Below are 20,500 nucleotides of genomic sequence, written 5' to 3' on the forward strand. Positions count from 1 at the left end.
AATGTAAGAGACCGGTCAACTCAATTTTCAGTATTTTTGAAGGGTCATTCAGAACTCTTGATTGAGTCTTGGATTTGACTTCAGATGTAACCCTGACAGATACACCCTCACTGGGCATGAACTAGACCACTTTTCACGTTCTGTTATTCGACACTTTCGCAAATCAGAGTCTACAGAGACCGCAGAAGTAATCAGAGAGACATATCCTGAGCCACGGCCGGCTCCAAGCATGCAAATGTCAAGTAAAGTTAATGGTGAATGACCTCAGCCTTGAGCCCCTTAAGTGCAGGAAGTCATTATTGGCTTCCCACCCTGCTGGTGTATTATACCTGTGCTCTTTTATCTTAATAACTCTATCTTCAGTATTCACTCCATCCTATTTTGTTAATGGAAACTCATAACTGATTCCCATTCAACAACATCCCCACCCCCCAACTCATCTGGCTGCTTCTCCAGCCTCAAGGGGCTGAACATGTTACCACCTCCCCCTGCTTCTCCTCTCACTCTAACCACAATATTGCTTGTATCACTTACACTAATAGTGTGCACTTAGAGGACCTCAAGGTGAAAGGCTTTGCTGCGATGCTTCCCGATGACAGGAAATGCGCACGGGGAGCACAAATTTGACTACTCATGTTTGCTATTAAAATGCAGTTTTAAAGAGAACCCGTTTGAGTTGGTTGTCATCCAGTCCATGTCAACATCGATGCCGTTGATGTTGACAGAGTGGAAGTGCCTGCAGTGTAAGGTTAAGCTCCCTGGCTGCTTTTACTTTACATGCTGCACAGTTTCAGGTGTACTACATCAATCAATCACAATATTAAAACCAGGTGAAGGCTTGCTCGTGTTTTCAGTTTCACCGCAACTGTGACTGTCGCCGAGTCCTGAGCACAGAGTGGAAGTGAAGCATAGGAAAGCTCACTGCTATGAGTTAGACATCAATGTTATGCACTTTGTTGCTGTCGATAAAACGTGCCAACATTGATGAAATGATTCGATAATCCTGCAGGCATACGATTCTGGAACCTCTTTTTGAATCACACCCCAACTAAACCCTTGCATATCTTCTCATTTAATAGCACACGCTTTTCCAGACTTTCTCATATGAATACACTGGCATTGGTGCTTACATTGGTGGGGGACTCTAAGGGCTGATCATCTTTAAACTACAGCAGCGACATTGTGCAAAGTTTGCAAAGTCAGTTGGAGAGACGTGACCTCCCTGCCCGACTCCATGTACTCCCACTGCAAGTGGCATGCGTGACTCTGTTTAAATGACAACAATAAGGACTCGTCTCATGAAAACAAAGACGTGTTATCCTTTTGGGAGTGACAAAAAAAAAGGAAAAAAGAGAAAGAGGAGTGTTATAAAAAAAAGGAAAGTTTGTGGTGAGTGGAGTAGATAAAAATGATTAAATAAAATGCTCAATAATTAAATGCTGCGCATACCGGCTTAAATATAGGGGAAGAGATATTTGAATAGCTTCCACAAGTTTTCTGTCTGCAGGCTGTGACATGACAGTCGAGTGTGGAGTTAGTAAATTGGGATATGAGGGGACAATTTCTTAGCAGAGCTAGCAGGCTTCAAAGAGCATAGAAGCTAGCAGTTAACACTTTGGACAGTATTACATAAGTGGGCGTGTTGTTGATGTCACATTATTTATGATTTAATGGTGATATATGCTGGTTGCAGAGGTTTTGCTCAGCGTCCTAGCAGACTAGAATTGCCACAGCCCAGAGAGCCAAAGGTTCAGACTTCAGACTACTAGAAACGCTCAGTTTTGGGCCTTTTTTTTCTTACTCTTAGCTCTTGATATTTTACTCAGTTTCAGACAAATTCTTTCCCAGAATAACTTTATTTTGGAACATGACCAAAATATATATCAGCTTCCAGGTTTCCGCACTGGTTCCAACATGTTTCCAACCAGCTTGTTCAACTCAGGGTGCACTGAGTGGTTGCACCAAAGTCCAATAAATGATTATTTTGAACCGTAAATCATACAAAACCACTCTATTAGAGTACCAGAATAAAAATATGGAGCTGTAAATAAGCATAGTGCTTTTTAAGCAAAAGAAGCACAAAAGAACCATCAGTAATGTGGATGCTAATTTGTAGTAAAATATGAGTTTTAGGGTTTTTTTGATGCAAAAATAAATTCAGAATTACATTCACTTGAAATAGTAACCAGTTTTCATACCATACAGATATACATAAAAACAACCAGCTGCTGGGAACAATGGGAAAGCTGCATCCGCAACACTAAAATGGAACAGAGTGGTTTTCAAAATGGTCTGTTTTATAGTAAATGGGTTAAAACATGCAAAACCACATGTATGGCCCCACGGCAGATGCCAGGATTTACTCTCAATAAAAATAGATGTCGAAACATAACACATTGTTATTCATTTATCATGAGGGTGTTGCTTGCATTTCCCCCCCATACAGTACAGCCAAAAAATCAACATCATCTCAATTCCTGAGTCGCCTACCATGACTCATTCTTGTTGCGGGGGATGGGAGGAGGGAGGCTTGGACGCTTTACTGACAGGGCGGTTTCCCTGCGCACGGCCTGAATGACAGAGTTGCCCCATAAGACGTGACAGCTGTTGACACCAACTCCGAGATGTGTTTCCACGTGTTTGTCATTTATTGGTGTTAACCATGGCTGCGTGTTTGCATGTCAGGCGGCTGACCTGCCAGCCCAGGATATGGGCTGCGTTTTTTCTCTCGCCCAGAACGTATTTTTATGTTTTTCAGCAAGTAGTATTTTGCACGTGTGAGTGTTCATTTGCTATATTTGAATGCACACGGTATATCATTGGACCTTGTGTCCATGCTAAGTGTGTGGATGTTTTTGTGCTGTGACATCCTCCTCCACTGCAGTAAAAGCCCTGTGCAGCTGGCCCCCTCCGCCCTGCCTGATGACTTCCAGAAACTTCCGCTCTTCACTCAGTCTCAGTGACACATGTGTCCTCTCTCCTCCAAGCCTGGACGCCACAGCAGCTCTGCAGGGCTTATCGTCTCTCCCTCATACTTCTCTCTGAAGAAACAAGCCAACATCTGGACTTAAATATAATTCAGTCCACCAAAAGCCTTGCTAATAGTCATTCCTGAATCGATTATTGGTGTACTTAATTTTATGTGTTTGTGCTTAATCTGCCTTATTATTCTTGCTCAGCACTCAACTGCAACTTGTTCAGGAAGTCATTTGGTACGTTGTCCAAACAACTGTGCGACCTCTGCTGCTCATTTGCTCTTGCTTATTTGCATATAAACCATGAAAAAAGAAGAGCTCACTCTTTCTCTGCCAGTAGCTTAGTGCTGTCCTGTGCTGTTGGAGCTTCAGGACTCTAAACCTCAGCGTCTGACCACTGGTGCCCAGATCTGAGCGCTCCCTGCGTAGGTGCTAATTTAGAACAGATGGCATGTGGAAGCCAAGGTTTAGATCTCCCCTGAGCAGTAAAAGGCTCTGAAATGGGGACATCCCTGCTACAAATTACCTCTGTCTACTTTTCTTTGCTAGTAATCTGCCCCTGAAATGATCCACAGAGAGTTTGCATTATTAGTAAAAGACTCAAGGCATATGCAGAGCAACAAAGGGAAGCAACAGTGGAAGTTACTTTTCCCTCTTTTGGCACGTTTGATTCATTGTGCCACCCTCATTTCCATTTAGTTTGCCTTTGCTGTGCGCGCTTTAAGTCTTGTGCAAAATCTCTGACCTTTGTTCTGTTTGCTTGATTATTTGCTTGCTTTGCTGCATTCAGACACCCTGCAGGTAAAGCAGAAGAGAGAGACGGCTTCAGTTGGAAAATGAGCACCTGAGGCCGATGTTCTCCAAGAGACGTTTGGAGCTTTGAGGTAGCACGGTTGCTGTGACAGGCAGTTTAGTTCTTTAAGGTGCAGTTTGTAGCATTTCTCCGAGCGCTTTTTAATTGCCAATGTGCCAAACCCAAAAAAGATTAGACTTTCACGGATCGACTGATTTCTGTGAGGCATGTCACTCAAGTGGAATTTGTTGCAAAATCAAAAAGATGTGACATTTATGCTTGCTCGTAAGCATTTTGCCTAAATGCCATTCTTCCCCTACAGCATTGCTAATAACAGCATGCAGCAGTATTGGCTCGATACAAGATGGCTCTAGCCAGTGTGATATCAATTATTTGTCAGTCGAGTCCTGAAGTCAGTTATCTCAGGGTTTAGAAACAGGACGGCAAACCAAAGCATAGATAAACAATGTTGTATGAATGTGTGTGTGTGTGACTGGAAGAATGAAACTTGCAGTAAGAAAGCCTTTTGAGTGCTCAACAGTCATCTGTCCAATATGAGTAGCAGTGGATTCACTTTTTTCTAATCAAAAGAAGGGCCATCATTTATCAAATTAACTCCTGAAACTGACCTCAAACTAGCGACTGATCCCCCAAAGTCATCAGCAAAGGGTTGGGAAAGCAGTGAAGCTTCCCCGTCATTAGCTTAAAATGCAGGTTTAAGGCACTTCCACATTGGCTAATGCTAATGTTAGCAAACAACCAGCTCCTACCACATCACAGAAAGACGAAAAACGAAAACTGATCTGGTTTCTGACAGGATTGGCTAGAAAGCCAGCCAAGGTTAGCCAGCTGCTTCTACATTCCATAGTCACTTATTTGCCTGTGTTTCCAGATAAGCTATGGGCTCAGTCAAACAGACATAGAAAACTGTTGGTGACCATCTGGCAACCACCGTTTGCAAGGAGACCAAACAGATGGCGAGTAGTCACTGGAGGTTGTGGCCTTCCGCTACAAGTGGTCACAAAGCAGCATACGATTCTGCACTAAAAATTTTGGGATTGCTTTCCAGGTCGAACAGTCACCAGTAGTTTCATGGAAGATGCCAGTTTGTCTCTAAATAATTACAAACTAATGATATTGAAACCATGAAAAGTGCAACGCAAACTAGAAACAAAGAACATTCTCTTTCAAATCAATCTGTTGCAACATCAAGGCACAGCTTTTAATTTAAAGATGAACATTCATGCTACTACTGCACATTCACCCAATGTATATACTATATATATATATATAATGTTCTTCCTCTACACCCCCCCACCCCCATTTTTTTGCACATGTCGAGGAGTGTGTCAGGCTACATTTCACTGTGTGTTATACTTGTATAACTATGCATGTAACAAATAAAGAACCTTGAACCTTGAACCTTGAACCTTCATCGTTTTCGGGCTACAGCACATGTTTTCAAGTTTCACTTCAGCTTGGATGATGAATAGCATCAAAGAAGTTGCCTTTATACAATACAGGAAACTGCGACAATGTGCAATCAAAGATATTCTGAGAATGTTCTCGGTGTAACACTGAATACCTCTTTGTGACAAGTTTCACGGTAGCTACTAACTGTAACCTCAAGAAATCACTTGCCAGCCAGTCGGGTAATACGCACAAAGGTTGCTGGGTGTCGCTGGCCAGGCTCCATACCTAATACTCACCAGAAGAAGAAGAATTCCTATAATTTCTAATCTTTATAATCTCTTCTGCTATTTGCACATTCTTTACTGTAAATTCCTAAGTTAATTTGTAAATTTTGTAGTAAACTAACTTGTAAATATTGTAAAACTTTTCTTCTGTCATTTAATGGTCGGGCATTGTACAGCTACAAGCATTTCACCCCCATGTCATACTGTGTATGGTTGTGTGTGTGTGACAAATAAAATTTGAATTTGAATTTGAAGAAATCCAGATTTACCTCCTGAAGCCATTCTGGCTATTGTTAGCATGCACAAGGTTTACTCTCTTTATAACAGTGTATGATTTATATAAAGTCAATTAAATATCTTTGGGTTCGGCTGTTCTGGTCAGACAAAAAATTAATTGGTAAAGTCAAACCCTGCCTCCTTCAGTCCTCACGCTGAAGCATCCTTGGGCAAGATATTGAATCCGGACTTGCCCCTGATGCCTCCATCAGAGTGTGAGAGAGTGTGTGACTTAGGCTGAGAGCTTAGGCATAGATCAAAGCACTATACAATTAAGGTGAATGAGACTTGTAGTATAAAGTGCTTTAAGTTTTCAGCTGAGTAGAAAGGAGCTACAGTCCATAACAGTCCATTTACCATCTCAAGCTTGGAAATAAATGTGATTGGCTCTTCTTTTAAAAATGCACAGTTTTCCTATACTTTATTTTTTGCCCTTTTTTCAGCCTTTTCTGCCTAGTGAAGTTTTACAAGGGGAATATAGAGAGCATGTTGTGATTTTTCCATGGGGTAATACAGGATCTTGTACAGTAGCCTGTGTTAGAGTTCAGCCCAGGGTGTAGGAACTACTTCAAAGCCTTCGGCTACACCCTGTGGTTAGTGTAAAGCCAGGCACATGCAAGCTAGAGTGTTCGCACAAACCTTGCAGACAGTTAATATATACAGCATTTATTGTAAGGCAGGCACACGCCCTCAGACAGGCACAAATTTATTTAAGTCCATAAAAACACTTGACTGCGTGTAACCCCTAAATTCCCCCCACAGTCTTAGCATCAGCCTCCTTCACCCACCCCTCCACTTCCTCTCTTTTCTTTCTCCTCAAATCACGTCTCTGTTTTAAACTGGCCTCTCTGAGGCATATTTCACATTTGAGGCATTTCCTGTGCTCTGCTCATATCTGAGAGGAATGACAGTCCGAGAGTAGCGCACTCAGGCCATCTTTAGCCTGCCAGTGTGTGTGTGTGCATGTATTATGTGAATGATGGAACAATATATACCCCCCTGAGGCCTTCCTGCTGGGTGGTAAAGGGAAAAATCCATCACACTCGATATGTTATCCTGTGGTGGTCCAACTGTTGCACAGGACTGGACATTCCCACGCACTCACTGTAAGTTACAGGACACATTTTGAGGTTTTTGTTATGAATGGCAAGCCAGTCATTGAGATGGTCTGACGCTCTCTTTTGGCAAATGGACCGCCTGCTATTTACTCTTGGCAGCGGCAAACAAGTACGGCTGCACTTTGACAAGCCACTCAGGCTTTTATGCTCTCAAGAGCTTTTCACCAACCTTCTTGCAATTGTGCCTTTTGAATAATGATAGGGTGACTGTGTCAATATAATAAACAGTTTCCTAAGACATTAATGGATCACAGTTCATCTGGTGTGTGGATGTAAAAGGAGTATGGCACCCTCTTTGTGGAGGAAGATATGTTCTACTGTTTGTCAAGGGGAAAAATAATCTGCTTTCATGCCAACCATTAAAGCATTTAGCTTGTTAGACTGAATAACTGATGTTGCAGAGCATGAAACAGGCATTCAGGAAGTAACCATCCATTAGACAGGTCCTCTGGGAACGACATGCCTTCGTTTATTCATGTTTTGTTCCTCCTAGCTTTCACATTATATTAGCAACTCTGGGACGATAGTCAGTCTTTGGTTCATAATGATTTTTATAATTGGCTCTGACAAGTCAATATGTTTTATTTTCACCCTCATATTGGCTCAATAAGGCCTGGTCTTCACTGTTGGTCATTTTTTATGTTTTATTTTATTATTTAAGGCAGATGTGAAAGGGGATTGATTTTGCTTATCACCAGCTCTTTCTATTTTTGGACCCTAATAGAGTCGCAATTCAAAAGAATCCTTATTTATCTTATTCCTTGATGCTTCGGGTCACATTTTAACTCCCTGCCACCTTCCTTAAACAATTCGGTCACAACAGAGTAAAAATAGGACGCCAACCTCCTCACGACTTGGAAAAAAATCAGTGATGGCTGGGTGATTGGATGTGACTTTTTTGCATTTGGCAGCCAACTGCAAGTAGTTGCAGCCACCAACTGGCTGGTCAGAGAGTGAACATTCAACACCCTCAACCTCTGGGGTATCACTTTCACAGGGCGAATGCATAGATCACCTGGCGAGAGGCAACCAGTGTCCAGACAGCTGTGGTCTGAATTGGACTGGTCTAATTTATAAATGCAGACAAATTGCCAGCATGCTGCAATTAATCTGAGTCAGTCAGTTCAGATGAGTACAGCTTGTCTGTGACCCATCTCTTTGGAATAAAGAAACAAGACTCCCAAGCCCCTTTTTGAATTTGCAGATAAATTGGCATCCTGCAGCAACTATGTCACTATTTATAGTCACTATTTTTAGTATTTCTGGTTAAAATCTATGAGTTTGTGGCTGGACTCTGAATGTAAGAAGTTAATGTGAATATCTTTGCATATAAACAACAACAGACTTTTGTTTTTCACTGTTTCATCACAGTTCATCACTGTAATATCACAAACAGATTGCATGTAACTGCCACTGTGACTACATCCAATCACAAACTGATTAGCAGACTGTGTCCATCCTATTTATCACCGTCTCCATACAATAATGCATGAAGACACTGGTTTCCCTTTGTGTCACAGATTCAAAGTAGAAAACACTGTCTGCATCCTGAGCTTTTGACTCACAGAGATTAATTTGTTTTATTAATTAATTCATTGTCTTAAAAACTCATGTGGTTATTTGGGTATTTAATATGAGTATCCGCTATCTGCAGTATATAAGGAAAAGCAAACATTTGTTTGACTGTGATAGTTTCTTGTATTTATGTGCTTGACTCTTCTCATGATAATAAAGTATCTACTTTATAGTAGCAGCATAAAAAAAGACCACAAAAGAACAGTTTTCTGAGACATTCTGCTCCTACAGCGAGTTGAGACCGTACTAGAGCTATTAAAATCACTGAAACTACGAAAATGTTCCTGCAGGTCAGAAAGCAATATATGACTACATAGAAGCATAGATGGTGACAGAAGTAGCTTTTAGGCAGTCAAGGCTTAAATTCAACAGAAGGACAAGATTTTTTTTTCTTTTTTTCCCTTAAAGTGTTGACTGGTGTCTGGTGTACTTCACTGCAGAGTTTAGACTAAGCGAATAAGGTGGGGAGCAAACGTCAAGCTCCTCAAGGAGACCTGAACAGGGCATTGGAATTTGAGATTGAAGTTTTAAAGGTTTAAACAGCTGAATTGAACATTTTGCTGACAGAATCTGTGGCTTTTAAGTGTAGAGTTACCTTTGCTGATGACTGAAGCTGTCATTGTAAGCTTAACCATGTTATTATGTTTCCTAGGCTGACTGGAAAGTCCACAAAGCATGCTGATAGAGACCTGAATTTGTGCTGAATTTTAGAAAACCCCTTTTTTAAGTTTAATTTTTTACTCATACTGTACTTTCCTACTCTCACTAACTGGTAAGAGTTGTGATGGAAATGATCTGCGTCTCAAGGGACTCCAGGCTTACCCTTAGATACAGCAAAAGAAGGCCACCCAGGAAAGGTAGTTTGGTATCTGACTAGGCTGGGTCCTCAACACTTTCCGAGTGATTTTTTTCAATGTATGTCCAAACACTAAGAGAATGGGGAAGACCAAGGACATGCTATGATTATGTCTCTCGACTGGCTAGGGAGCTTGGTGGAAAACTATTGCTGGGAAGAGGGAAGTCTTAGCATTTGTACTAACACTGATGCCCCTCCATATCAGGCCCAGAGAAATGGCAGAACATGGATGGATGGTGTGAACCAGCAACAGAGTAACCTAAAAATCTTAACTGAAGTGCAGATAGTTGGAATCTGAAATTAGGATGTTACCAGACATGAATATAAAGCAAGGAACATTTGTGAGCTATAGGATTGTGCAGAATAATTGTCTTTGTGGTAAATCAGTGGATGTCTAATGACTTCTTATGCTGTCTGCAGCGCACACGGCTCGGATAAGATGTCACGCAGTGGTGTTTGTGTGAGTCACGCTGTTGTGTCTATATACAGAAGGCTCTTAAGGGATGGAGCGGATCAGCTCATATGTTTGGTCTGAACAGAGTCACCTTTGACCTCTTAACATCAAAGCGTCCTAGAGCAAACATCAATAAGTGAATGCCTTGGCAGAAACATAGGAGAGAAAATTTTTGTCCAATAGGCAAATTTGAAGCAGAGTGAGACTCAAAACCAGAGAAACCTTTGAGCAAGTTAATCAAATTGATATTGTACTAAAAGGAGAGACTTTAATGTAATAATCATAATTATCCTCAGTGGACGAAGTTACTGGTGATCTCTGGGACGGATGACTTCCTGCTAACCATTAAACAGACAGTTAAATCAGCAGGGATTTGAGTAATTAGATTTCCACGGTCTTAAATCAAATTTACTACTTGTTTAAAGCAAACAACAAAACAAGCAGATGCCGCTGTGTTTCCCTCTATTTCGAGCTAAATGGAGCAGTTGTTGTTGTTTGAATTGGACGTCAGCCTCATGCTGGAAAGAGATTGCTCCCGCCGTCCTGCTGATGCTAGCGGTGATCCAATCCTCAGCCATTACTGTGCCAGCACAGGCGATTATTAGGTCCACGTCTGGGTGAAAGTATTAGCGTGGAGTTAACATGGTAAGAGGAAACAAGGAAACATATGAATGCAACCTTTATGTTTTTTTATAAAGCAGGCCAAAATACTAAAAAGACTTGGACTCTTAGATTGGGCTTGAGGGTTTTAGCATTGTTGTGTCTGCTATGATTAGTTATTGACTGAAGACTTACCTGATCATCTTCCAGAGCCAGGCAGGCTATAAAAGAGTCTCTAAATCATTATCACTGCTCTCTTATTGAAATAAATTCTTTCACTCTGAAGTTCCCCTCCTGATTGAGGAATTTGCACTCTTTTACCCAGTGTGACTCTCTTTGTGATAAGAGTTCGTCTCTACTGGGATTTTACTTAAGTATTTCCACTATTTCATTTTTAACTCTTCTATTCCCATTCATTCTAGAGGAAATTTTTATCAATGAATAAATAATGCTGTTTGTATAAATTTTGTAAGAACAAATAACAGAACAAGTGTCAACTGCCTCCATAGACCTTATAAAACATATTGTAGATGTAGATTCATTTTATCTCAAGGCCACCAGATGGCGATAGCTGTGGCTGTAAAAAAGATAAATTAATAAAAATGGTCAAACGACTTTTTGTCTTGACCTCTCTAAACACTATCCTGCTGAGTTTATAGGTGCACTCCCTCATTTTGGATCATATTCAGTAATTTACATCTTAATCGTACTAGTTTATACGTTTCAAAATAGAGGATTAACTGTAGTATCAAACCATATGCTCACTTGCTAATAAAGCGTCAGTCATTAGTCAGTGAACGTGCAGGTTTGTGTTGAAGCAAAGCTGAAAAGCCTTTACAAATACCTTGGAGTGTGTGGGTTTGTTACATTTTTTTGTAAGTAATGTTGATGACTTTGAGGTTTGAGCTCTTGCTTGGACAAAGAGCTTTGAGACTGTTGTATGATTTTTTTTTTTTACAAACCAGTCCTTACAGTAGATGCTTGTTGGAACCACTTGCAATTTCATGGGTGTAAAATCGCAGTTTCAGGACTCCTGATTAATAAAATAACATTTTCCAAACTGACCCATGTAGCTGCTATGCCACCTCTTTCCAACGTTTCCGGACAGTGAAACAACCAATCACAGGAGATTATAGCCTCGCCTTGATGGATGTAATCTGTCTGACCAAGTTGCATCAGACATCTTAGCTGTTGCATTACACAGCTTTATAGATGTGCCGTAATAAAAAATTTCTCTGCCTCTTTAAGCTGCCATTTGTTATCCTGATTCATCTCATAACCTTTAAAATGTCAGAAAACATCGATGGAACATCTAAACCTAAGATTAGCTTTCCACATTCCCTTTATCTCACACTTGTTTGACCTTATTTTCCCAAAGCACTCGCTGTAATCTTTAATCGATATCTGCATTCATATTAACTCCTCTCAGCACTCTCATAAGCTACAGCAGTCCGAGTTATACAAAATAAAATGGAGCCGCAATCACAGCCCTAATGACACTGAAGCACCGAGGCTGCCATCGCTGCTGTTTTGTCCTCGAAGCACCTGCAGTAAATTTGCTCGCTCAGCCAAACGTAATTTGTGCTAGTGCTGCATTTTGTTTTTCCTCATGCTTTCAGAAGATGAGTTGTCATCTTTTGGGTATCTTATGATGGTACTCAGGCAAGTCTGTATATATATCAGTTCCAGTAATAGTCAGCAGCTGGTTGCTATCCTGGAGAAGCAGATGATGCTGAATTAGTTCACACTGCAGTGATTTGCTTTAGAACCTCCCTCAAGTGCTAATCCATCCCTGTCTGTGTATGTGTGCGTTCAGCTTCCAATCTGGCAGGTGTTTGCTTTAAAGGCAAGAGTTAGAGACTCGATCAGAGGAGGTACATCTTGAAATTACATTATTTAAAAGACTTTTCTTCCAGCCTTATTCTTGTGATGATTTGGGTGTTGTCCAGGGATATCCAGCAGCTCTTCATACAGGACCAAATCATCCACGTCTAGCTGAAGGAGCCCGGGGTGATTGCACAGAAGTCACGGTGATCAGTTCGGCCAAGCCAGATCATGATGACTTGGCTCTGTCCCAGTCTTACAGAAGAAGAAGAAGAAGAAGGTGTACTTTATTGGTCCCCGTGGGGAAAATCCCTCTCTGCATTTAACCCATTCACTCAGTGAAGCAGTGGGCAGCCACTGGGCACCCGGTGAGTAGTGTGTAGGGACGGTACCTTGCTCAGGGGTACCTCAGGGTAGCCGTTCAGGGGAATCAAACCCCCGACCTTCCGATCATGGGGCCACCACTCTACCTACTGAGCTATCCCTGCCCTTACAGAAGCCAAACACAACCTTCATTGACCAACCTGTGCTTCCAACAGTGCAGTGAGATCGACATAATGTTGGATCAGTCTGCAGATTTGAGGTCTGTTTGCACTGATTTGTTTTACCAACCACGTGTGCGGCTTAAACACAGGGTGAACAACATGACGAGTGATCTGCCTGTCGCTGTGTCTTGTTGACAGTTCGGCTGTGGCATATTGGCGTTAGCGCAACCGACATCTGCTTTCTGGGAGATTAGATGTTACCGGACTGTGCTAGCTGGCTCTGCAGCTTCGGTCCAGGCTTGGTCTCTAATCGGTGCTGGCACGACCTCCTTAAAGGCTGGAGGCGTTGACAGGGACGTCTGAGCCTCCCTCCCCCAATCTTTCATTCCTTCTGTTCGTCTCTCCATCCATCCAGTTTTCTCCTTATCTCTTCCGTCTCTCTGGACTTCAGACTCTGACGGATCTGCTTTGTTGCTCGGCTCATGATGAGCACCGAACCCTCCCGAAGAGGTGAAATCTGAATATGAGCTCATATTTTAATTTGACACTGAGATTATTTTTCAGCTGTCATTTTAAATGTCTCATTTGTTTTCTTTAAACTTGATCCAGACCTCGATGCTGACAGGTTGATTATAGCCTCATGCTGATGGCTCTTTCTGCTTGTGGTCGACCGATATTGGTTTTTCAATTACCAATAGAAAATCTTCAGAGAGCAGGGTGGCCAGTATGTATTGCTGATATCATAATTTTTCACATTGGAGACTAAGAGAGGATGTGGAAGGAGCACAGCCTCTAACTTCTAAAGTGGTTTTGGAAACCGTAATGACTCTGTCCTTTGTGATTCAGCTTCACATCAACCTCACTGGCCTCCGAGGTTTGGCGATCATGTCAGGGAGTGTCTCTTGACATCAATGTGGTTGTACTGGTTTTACTTTAATGGCTTAATTTATTGGCTCCTTAAAGGGCAGGTCCTTTAAAAATGCTTATGTTCAGAATAAAGACCATCAACTTTTTATAGCATTTTTTTTTTGGTCATCTTATAGAAACTGTAAACTTGTACATTTTAGATTTTATATTGCAAAGTCAAGACCCTGTATCAAAGATTGACTGTTTACTGTTTACTGTAAGCTTAGCTCAGGCTTGGTCTCCACAAACTCCAGATCATTAGACAGTAAATGCTCCTATATTTGCTAGCAAGTTGCTAACGTTATCGTCTGCGATTAGAAGCAATGGATGTGCGGTTGGATATTATGAGAACAAGTCTTTAGTCTTTGAATGCGCTCCCATGATTACTAGCTAAAGACTCGGTCACGCTATAGTAAAAATGGGGCAGCAACCTCCTTGCAACTGGTGGCTACCTCGTTATTAAACTGAATATTTTGCTATCAGAAACCAGCAACCGCCTGGCTGCCCAGAGTTAAACCACTCTTGGCCTCTGGGCAACCACTTTGGATGGATGGTGATTGCACAGATTACCTTGAGGAAGGCAACAATCACAGTCTGATTCAAAGTGACTGCAGTCGCTCTCACACTGATGAAGGTTCACACATAATTGCCACGTAATTTATGAACACAGGCTGTCACGTTGTTGCAGTCAGTCTGAGTTTGTCTACGCAGGTGAGCGTTACTCGTCTTTGACACTCAATTCAACTGGTTGGCAACTGGTTGTATTTGGGTTATGTTCCTTTATTAAAGGCTGAATAGCAAGGCTGTCATTTTGTACTTAAACTGCTGCACTGCAGCAAGTCTGTAACTATTTGTCTGTCACAGCGAGTGAGAAGAGCCATGTGGAAAAGGAAAAAGAGGATCCAAGTGCAGGCAGTCGTGAAGGTGTGAAGGTGATTTATTGAACACAAAAATATGGAGAGGCAAACGGCAAAATGGAGAACTAAACTATACTGGGACAACTAAACTACAGAGCAAGAACAAGAACACGAACCTGAACATAAAGGAAGGAAGGAAGGAAGGAAGGAAGGAAGGAAGGAAGGAAGGAAGGAAGACGATGGTACATGATGGACACTCACATGAGCACGCAGACCTTCACATAAGAACAGGAACGAGAACACTAACCAAGACGCAGACCTGACACTGAAGGAGCCAGACAGAGGAAATGACACATGGAACCTGAACTAAACTAAACGTGAGATACAACCGAGAACAAATCCTTAACACAAATAAACAGAAACATGAAACTCTAATAATAAACATCATAATCATTTAACACAAGAGAACAATCCCTGATGCAAAATTAAACCAAAACATAAACTCAAAATACTGGGTCAAACTGACCCAGAACCGTGACATTGTCAAGGAATTCCTAAATTTCTGTTTCAAATCTACGAGGTTCTGGCTGCACTCAGGTCAGGGAATAAGCATCACTCCCTAGCAACCAGGGGTTGTCCAGGGGTTGCCAACCAGTCTCTAGGTGTGTGTGGTTGAGGCTAATTCCTAATTATGACGCATATCAGAGTCACGTTATAAATGGGAAGTCATTGGTTCTTTTTGCGGTGACCTGAGTGAGACAAATTCTGACCAAGAAAAAAATCTGAACCTGTCGTTTGTTTCATTAAATCCACTCACCCTTCCAATTATTCAAATTTGCACTCACTCAGGCTTTTAGCCACTCCAGCGCTCGGCTCATAATCCCTGTATTTATTAACATCTTTGACATCTCTAGTAGCTCACGTGATGGATTACTGGCCCGAGACCATTGTTAGCCTCTGCACTCTAAATATATTTCATTTCATGTGGTTTGAGGTCGGAGGCCTGGTGAAACCGGGCTGTGTGTGCTTCTGCTCTGCTGGTCCGGCCTCTGCAGTCTACAGACATCCCCCCCCTCACCCTCCGGTTCCCCTTCGCTGTCTTTGTTTCGGTGCTGCTGCTGCTGCACTTGGCCATGCCTGCAAATGAGCACCAGGACAGAGCAATTATTCACCACAGGGGCAAACCCTGCACCCCTCCTTTGTACATACGATACACACACACACACACACACACACACACACACACACACACACACACACACACACACACACACACACAGATACTGTCATGTTAAAATGTTTCATGCATTTGTAATGTGTAGGGCTGAGATAAACAGGGAAGAGAATGAAACACACTTCTGGAAATTTCTTGGATGGAGATGGTCTTTTATGTTGGAACTTAATTCCCTCTGGGGGTTTGATGAGCTTCATATCCCTTTCAAAGATGAATTAATGTAGCCCTGACACACACACATTTCTTGTGTACATCTCCACCCTCCCCTTTTCTCCACCCAACCCCAATGTAATGCAGACACTGGCTTGTCTGCAGCACTATCTGTATGTGTGTGTGTGTGCGTGCTGGTGAAGGGGAGATCTTTGTGAGGCAGTGTGCCGGTCCTCTGTGTGTGTGGATGAGAGGGAGTGCGTAATCTGCAGCGGCGTGCTCGCCAGCTCCGCTTGCTGACAAAAAGGCATCTCTTCGTCTGCGTGGCGCTGCCCCTCTGACTCCTGCTCTCTCCTCTTCTCACCTCTTCATCTCTTTTCTTTTTCCTCTCTCTTTCTCTGCAGAAGCCGCTGCCTTGCCCCCTCCCCCTTGTGTCCTCTTTGCAGACAAAAAGCTGGAATAACTGCCCCACCAGGTAAGATGCTGTGTATTATATTATATAGTCCCTTTCTAGCTGCTTTTACAGCTACAAATATGATGTGCATGCTCAGTATTATACAGGCTGGGGGAAAAAAGGAAAATTCTCAAGAGAAAAAGTGCCGGCTTTCTTTCTTTCTTCTTCTCCTCTTCCTTGTCTGATTGTGTGTATGATCTCTAATCAGCATCTCCCTGGGTATCATTCTCTTTTGTTTGGCACAGATTGAGAATATTTGCTGCTGACATATTCGAAGGACGGCGAATATGAAAAAAGTGATGCTGTGATAAGCCAGGGGCTGTTGTTCCTCTGGTTTGATGACCTTTAGTCTTTGTGACGTGCTCCGTCTAGACACCCCTGATTATTCAGCCACCACGGTTCACTCAGGGTGAGCTGCTGCTGCTGCTGTGTGCCTGTGTGTGCGAAACCGAGATAAAAGCCTGATCTTCTGATTTTTTTATACTTTATTTCACTTGGAAACAATGCTGATTGGGTTCTATTTAGAGGCTGTAGCTGTGATGGCATGCGGCCGTTGGCGGTTAGCGACTCATAGCCAACAGATTGTTGGTGGTTTCTCAGTGGGAGCGACACCAAGCCGAGCGAGACCGCGGGATGCATTACGCTGCCTGTCAGCGCCGGCTGAGCTGGCTGTCACAAGTTTGCTGACAGCTCAATCGACTTTTGGAGCAGGTGGCGATGTAGCGCCCTTTTTTTTTCTCCCACTCTATCTTTTCTGTTTCTTTTTCCTTTCTTTTTGTCCTTTCTACTATTTATTCCTCCGCCTCCTGCTTTTATCTGTTTTGTTCTTTCGTGTTGTGGCACCATCCGAGGGGACAATAAACCACTCCATATTCACTTAGTAGTTAAACAAACTTCTAATAGTCTTAATCTCACCGTAATGCACCAAATCTCTGTTTCTCTGTGTGTTGGTTTGTTTCTTTGTCCACAAACTCCTCCCATATCATTAAGAGTTGAGCAACCGATCTTGGCACACAGGTTCATCTTAAGACCAAGAAGGTTCTTATCTATATCAGATAAAATGAAGCCATCCTGTCGTTGAGCAACAGTCTGTTGTTTTTAGCATTTATGCACCTGTGAAAACATATTAAAGCATCCTATCCTTTTAAATTCACAACAATAACATTTGAATTATACCCACAAAAACTGCATTATGCATGAGAAATTATGACGCCTTCAAAGCAACTGACAAAAATGAACTGGTATTTTTTAAAACTAAACAACATCTACTATGCATTTCTTGCCAGCAGCACCAACAGGGCAGACAGTACTGTAACATGGGCGTGTAACGGCATGCACCGGTGTTTATATATAAGAAGCCTTTTCCTCCCTTACTTTTTATAGTGGACAGTTGGCCTCGGGCAGGTTGCAGTATTCACTGTAAATGAAAGATGGACGTAGGCCTGTGACTCACATATTTATGTATATATATTTATATGTATATAGTCCTTGGACAGGTCTCCAGTCCATCACAGGGCAAACACACAGCAACTCAGAACCTTCTCGCTGTGAGGCAACGCTGCTAACCACCACACCGCTGTGCCACCCTCCTACTTTTGTTTCTGCCGTCTCGCCAACGTTACGCATGTATAACTGCGTGCTAGAAGTCACCGCAATGTCTGTCATATCTATAGTGGCATGACGCCCCCTCGCTCCCCTCCCTGAATCCCCTTTTCTCTCCGCCTATCTCTGTCTCCGTCTGCTCGCACGGTTGCTGGGCAGCTCTCAGGCGAGCTGTCTGCTTTCTGGGACCAACTTGGGATGACAAGCCAGGGCTGAGGCGGGCAGGACGAGGGGGGGGGATGCGCCCTCTTTCTGTCCTTGTTGTTGGGGTCACAGCTTGTCCCCCAATCACCCAGCACCTCCTCTCCTCTCTTTCCCTTTTTTTCCCCTCCTCCCTCCTCCTGCATCCCTCTTCCGGTTCTGCCAAGCCCGTGCCTTCGGAATAGGGCACAGCAGGCAGTTAACCAACTGTTGCCATGCTTGAAGGGCAAAATGAGTGGGAGAGAGAAAGAGTCAACACCACCCTGCTTCTCGCTGCTGTTAGTCAGCGGAGATAAATGTAGGTGCCACAGCGAAGTCAAGCGCAGAAAAGAAAGGCACTGTTTTCTCTTCATGACATCTTCAACTGCAAAAAAAATATGCCTAAACTGTAGATTTAATCCGAAATTGCAGGGATATTGAGCCCGGGTATTTAACAATACAAAATGCAACTTTTTCCGAACTTCTTAATCAGGTTCTTAATCATTAGGGGGGGGAGATAAATTCTAGGCTGATTATCCAGCTGGCACAGGAGCTGCTGTAGTCGCCCAGCGTTTCTCAACATCTGCCTCTCAGGCTGCAGTGTTTTTATACCTCCCTGTCAGAGATTAATGCGTGCTGTGGATAATGTGAAGAGGCAAAGTGTTGGAGACAGGAACACGGGAGTCCCTTGACTTTGACAGGAAGCCCTGAAGTGAGTGTTGACAAGTGATACTTGATGTGCATGACGCTAGATGCCAAAGCTGTAAGAGGAGGTGAGCCACAGGAGACAGTTTGTCATTTCAGGGGCGGGAGGGGGGAAGACTGCAGCAGAGCCGGTGAACTGACTGGTAGTGTATTTGAGGAATGCGGGATGATGCTGCATAGTGGAAAACACCCAGAGGAGGCCAATGACATGAGGTAGCATCCCGTCAGTTTGGGTGTTGGGTGGACGATTTAAAGAAAACAGAACTTGATGTATTTGCAAAATTCATCTCAGTTCGCATGAGGTTAAAGGCAAAAAATAACAGAAGCTTCAAGAGGTGCAGTTTTTAATCAGCTTTAGTTGAAGTTTTAGGGCAATCAGATTGACCAGAAGTGTTATTCCCAACAATAACCACCTCCGACAGTTTCATCTTCTCCCCATGAGATGATTACAGGAGAAAAGGACGTCTCATTTGAAAGCCTGAGACAGTCGAGACAGCACAGGACATATAGGTTTTTCTGACACATGTCTGGGTGCAGATAAAAAGGAGCAAGGTGAGGTAGCTGCTTAGTAACAACAGGTAATAAAACCCAGAGACTAAATGTGTACAGCATTGAGCTTCAAACGGTGTCAGGTGTGCGTGTGCTTTGTAATTTCTGGCCATTTCAGTGACTTGAGCAGAATCTTACTTAGATTAAAGTTTCCTTTTAACCTCAGATGCGCTCAGATTTAGAAAGCAGCGTAAGTCATTAGTTTAAAGTTTAATAGTTTTGTAATGTAACTCTTTACATGATCATTTTCAGTTTTATTCAGTTTCTGTTAACTTTTAGATTGTGTTTGCTCATTTCACTTTTTATTTGTTATTTTAGTTTTAGTTTATACTTATAAATTCACTTTATATTCTTTATATTTTGCTATAAAAGTGTGATTTACCCAAACAAGTGCAAGAAAATATAAAGACATTAGGTGTCGCTCAAGACTTTTGCACAGTAATGTAGATATATATTTGTCATGGGCGACATTTAAGACATTTAAGATGTTCAGAGTAGCTTTTATAACACAAACTAAGAACTAAATAGTTCCTGTATATTATCATCGCAGAGGTTCACATTGGCGGCTAGCTTATGTCTCAGCTGCATATTTCCATCAAGGAAACTTTAAAAAGCTTCAAGGATTAACCAGAAATGTCTGCGTAACAACTGCAGTCTTCTTCCTAAATGTTTTTCACTCTCTTTGCATTCCTCAGGGTGAAAGTAATGAAATCGCAGCCTCCGGGCACCATTTCGGGTGGCGCTGTGCTAACGTGTTGATTGATGAATGTGCTTGTAATGCTCCAAGGCCACTAAAAACCTCCATATATACATACTGTGAATGCATATAGATCAGTTCAGCCACCTGTCCTCGCTGTTAACTGCAGCTGTCGTCTTGGAGACACGAAGACCCGCACCTGGTCCTTCCTGCTTTACAGAGGAGAAAGTGCTACGAGCACATGTTTAAGCTTTTAGGTCATGTGAAGGGCAGAGAGCATTACACGTAGGAAGCATGTGTGTTTATGCTCTTCTCTGCTGTACTTCAACAGTGAGTAAAAGAGCCAATCCATTATAAAGCTCATGTTACTGTGTGGTTACTTGTTGTAGTCAGTCTAAACATGGGAAATTTTCTAGCTTCTTTTTCATGCTAATAGCATGCTATTGCAGCAACTAAATCCAATAATCAAAACCACATTTCCTGTTGTTTCTTGTCATAAACAGGATATTACTT

At 42.4% G+C, this 20,500-nt stretch overlaps 1 protein-coding gene across 3 annotated transcripts in view; it reads left to right on the plus strand.

Moving 5' to 3' along the window:
• Positions 1-16,007: 16,007 nt before the first annotated feature.
• Positions 16,008-20,500, plus strand: part of LOC113015603 (microtubule-associated protein 2) — a 50,224-nt gene continuing 45,731 nt past the window's right edge. For 2 of the 3 annotated variants that reach the window (XM_026157637.1, XM_026157638.1), the window contains exon 1: positions 16,008-16,275. The gene's annotated coding sequence lies outside the window, so the exon portion shown is untranslated. The remainder of the gene's footprint in view (positions 16,276-20,500) is intronic. The other variant, XM_026157639.1, reaches the window with a different exon arrangement.

This window comes from Astatotilapia calliptera, chromosome 23, assembly GCF_900246225.1.
Source record: "Astatotilapia calliptera chromosome 23, fAstCal1.2, whole genome shotgun sequence".
Classification (NCBI taxonomy): Eukaryota; Metazoa; Chordata; class Actinopteri; order Cichliformes; family Cichlidae; genus Astatotilapia; species Astatotilapia calliptera.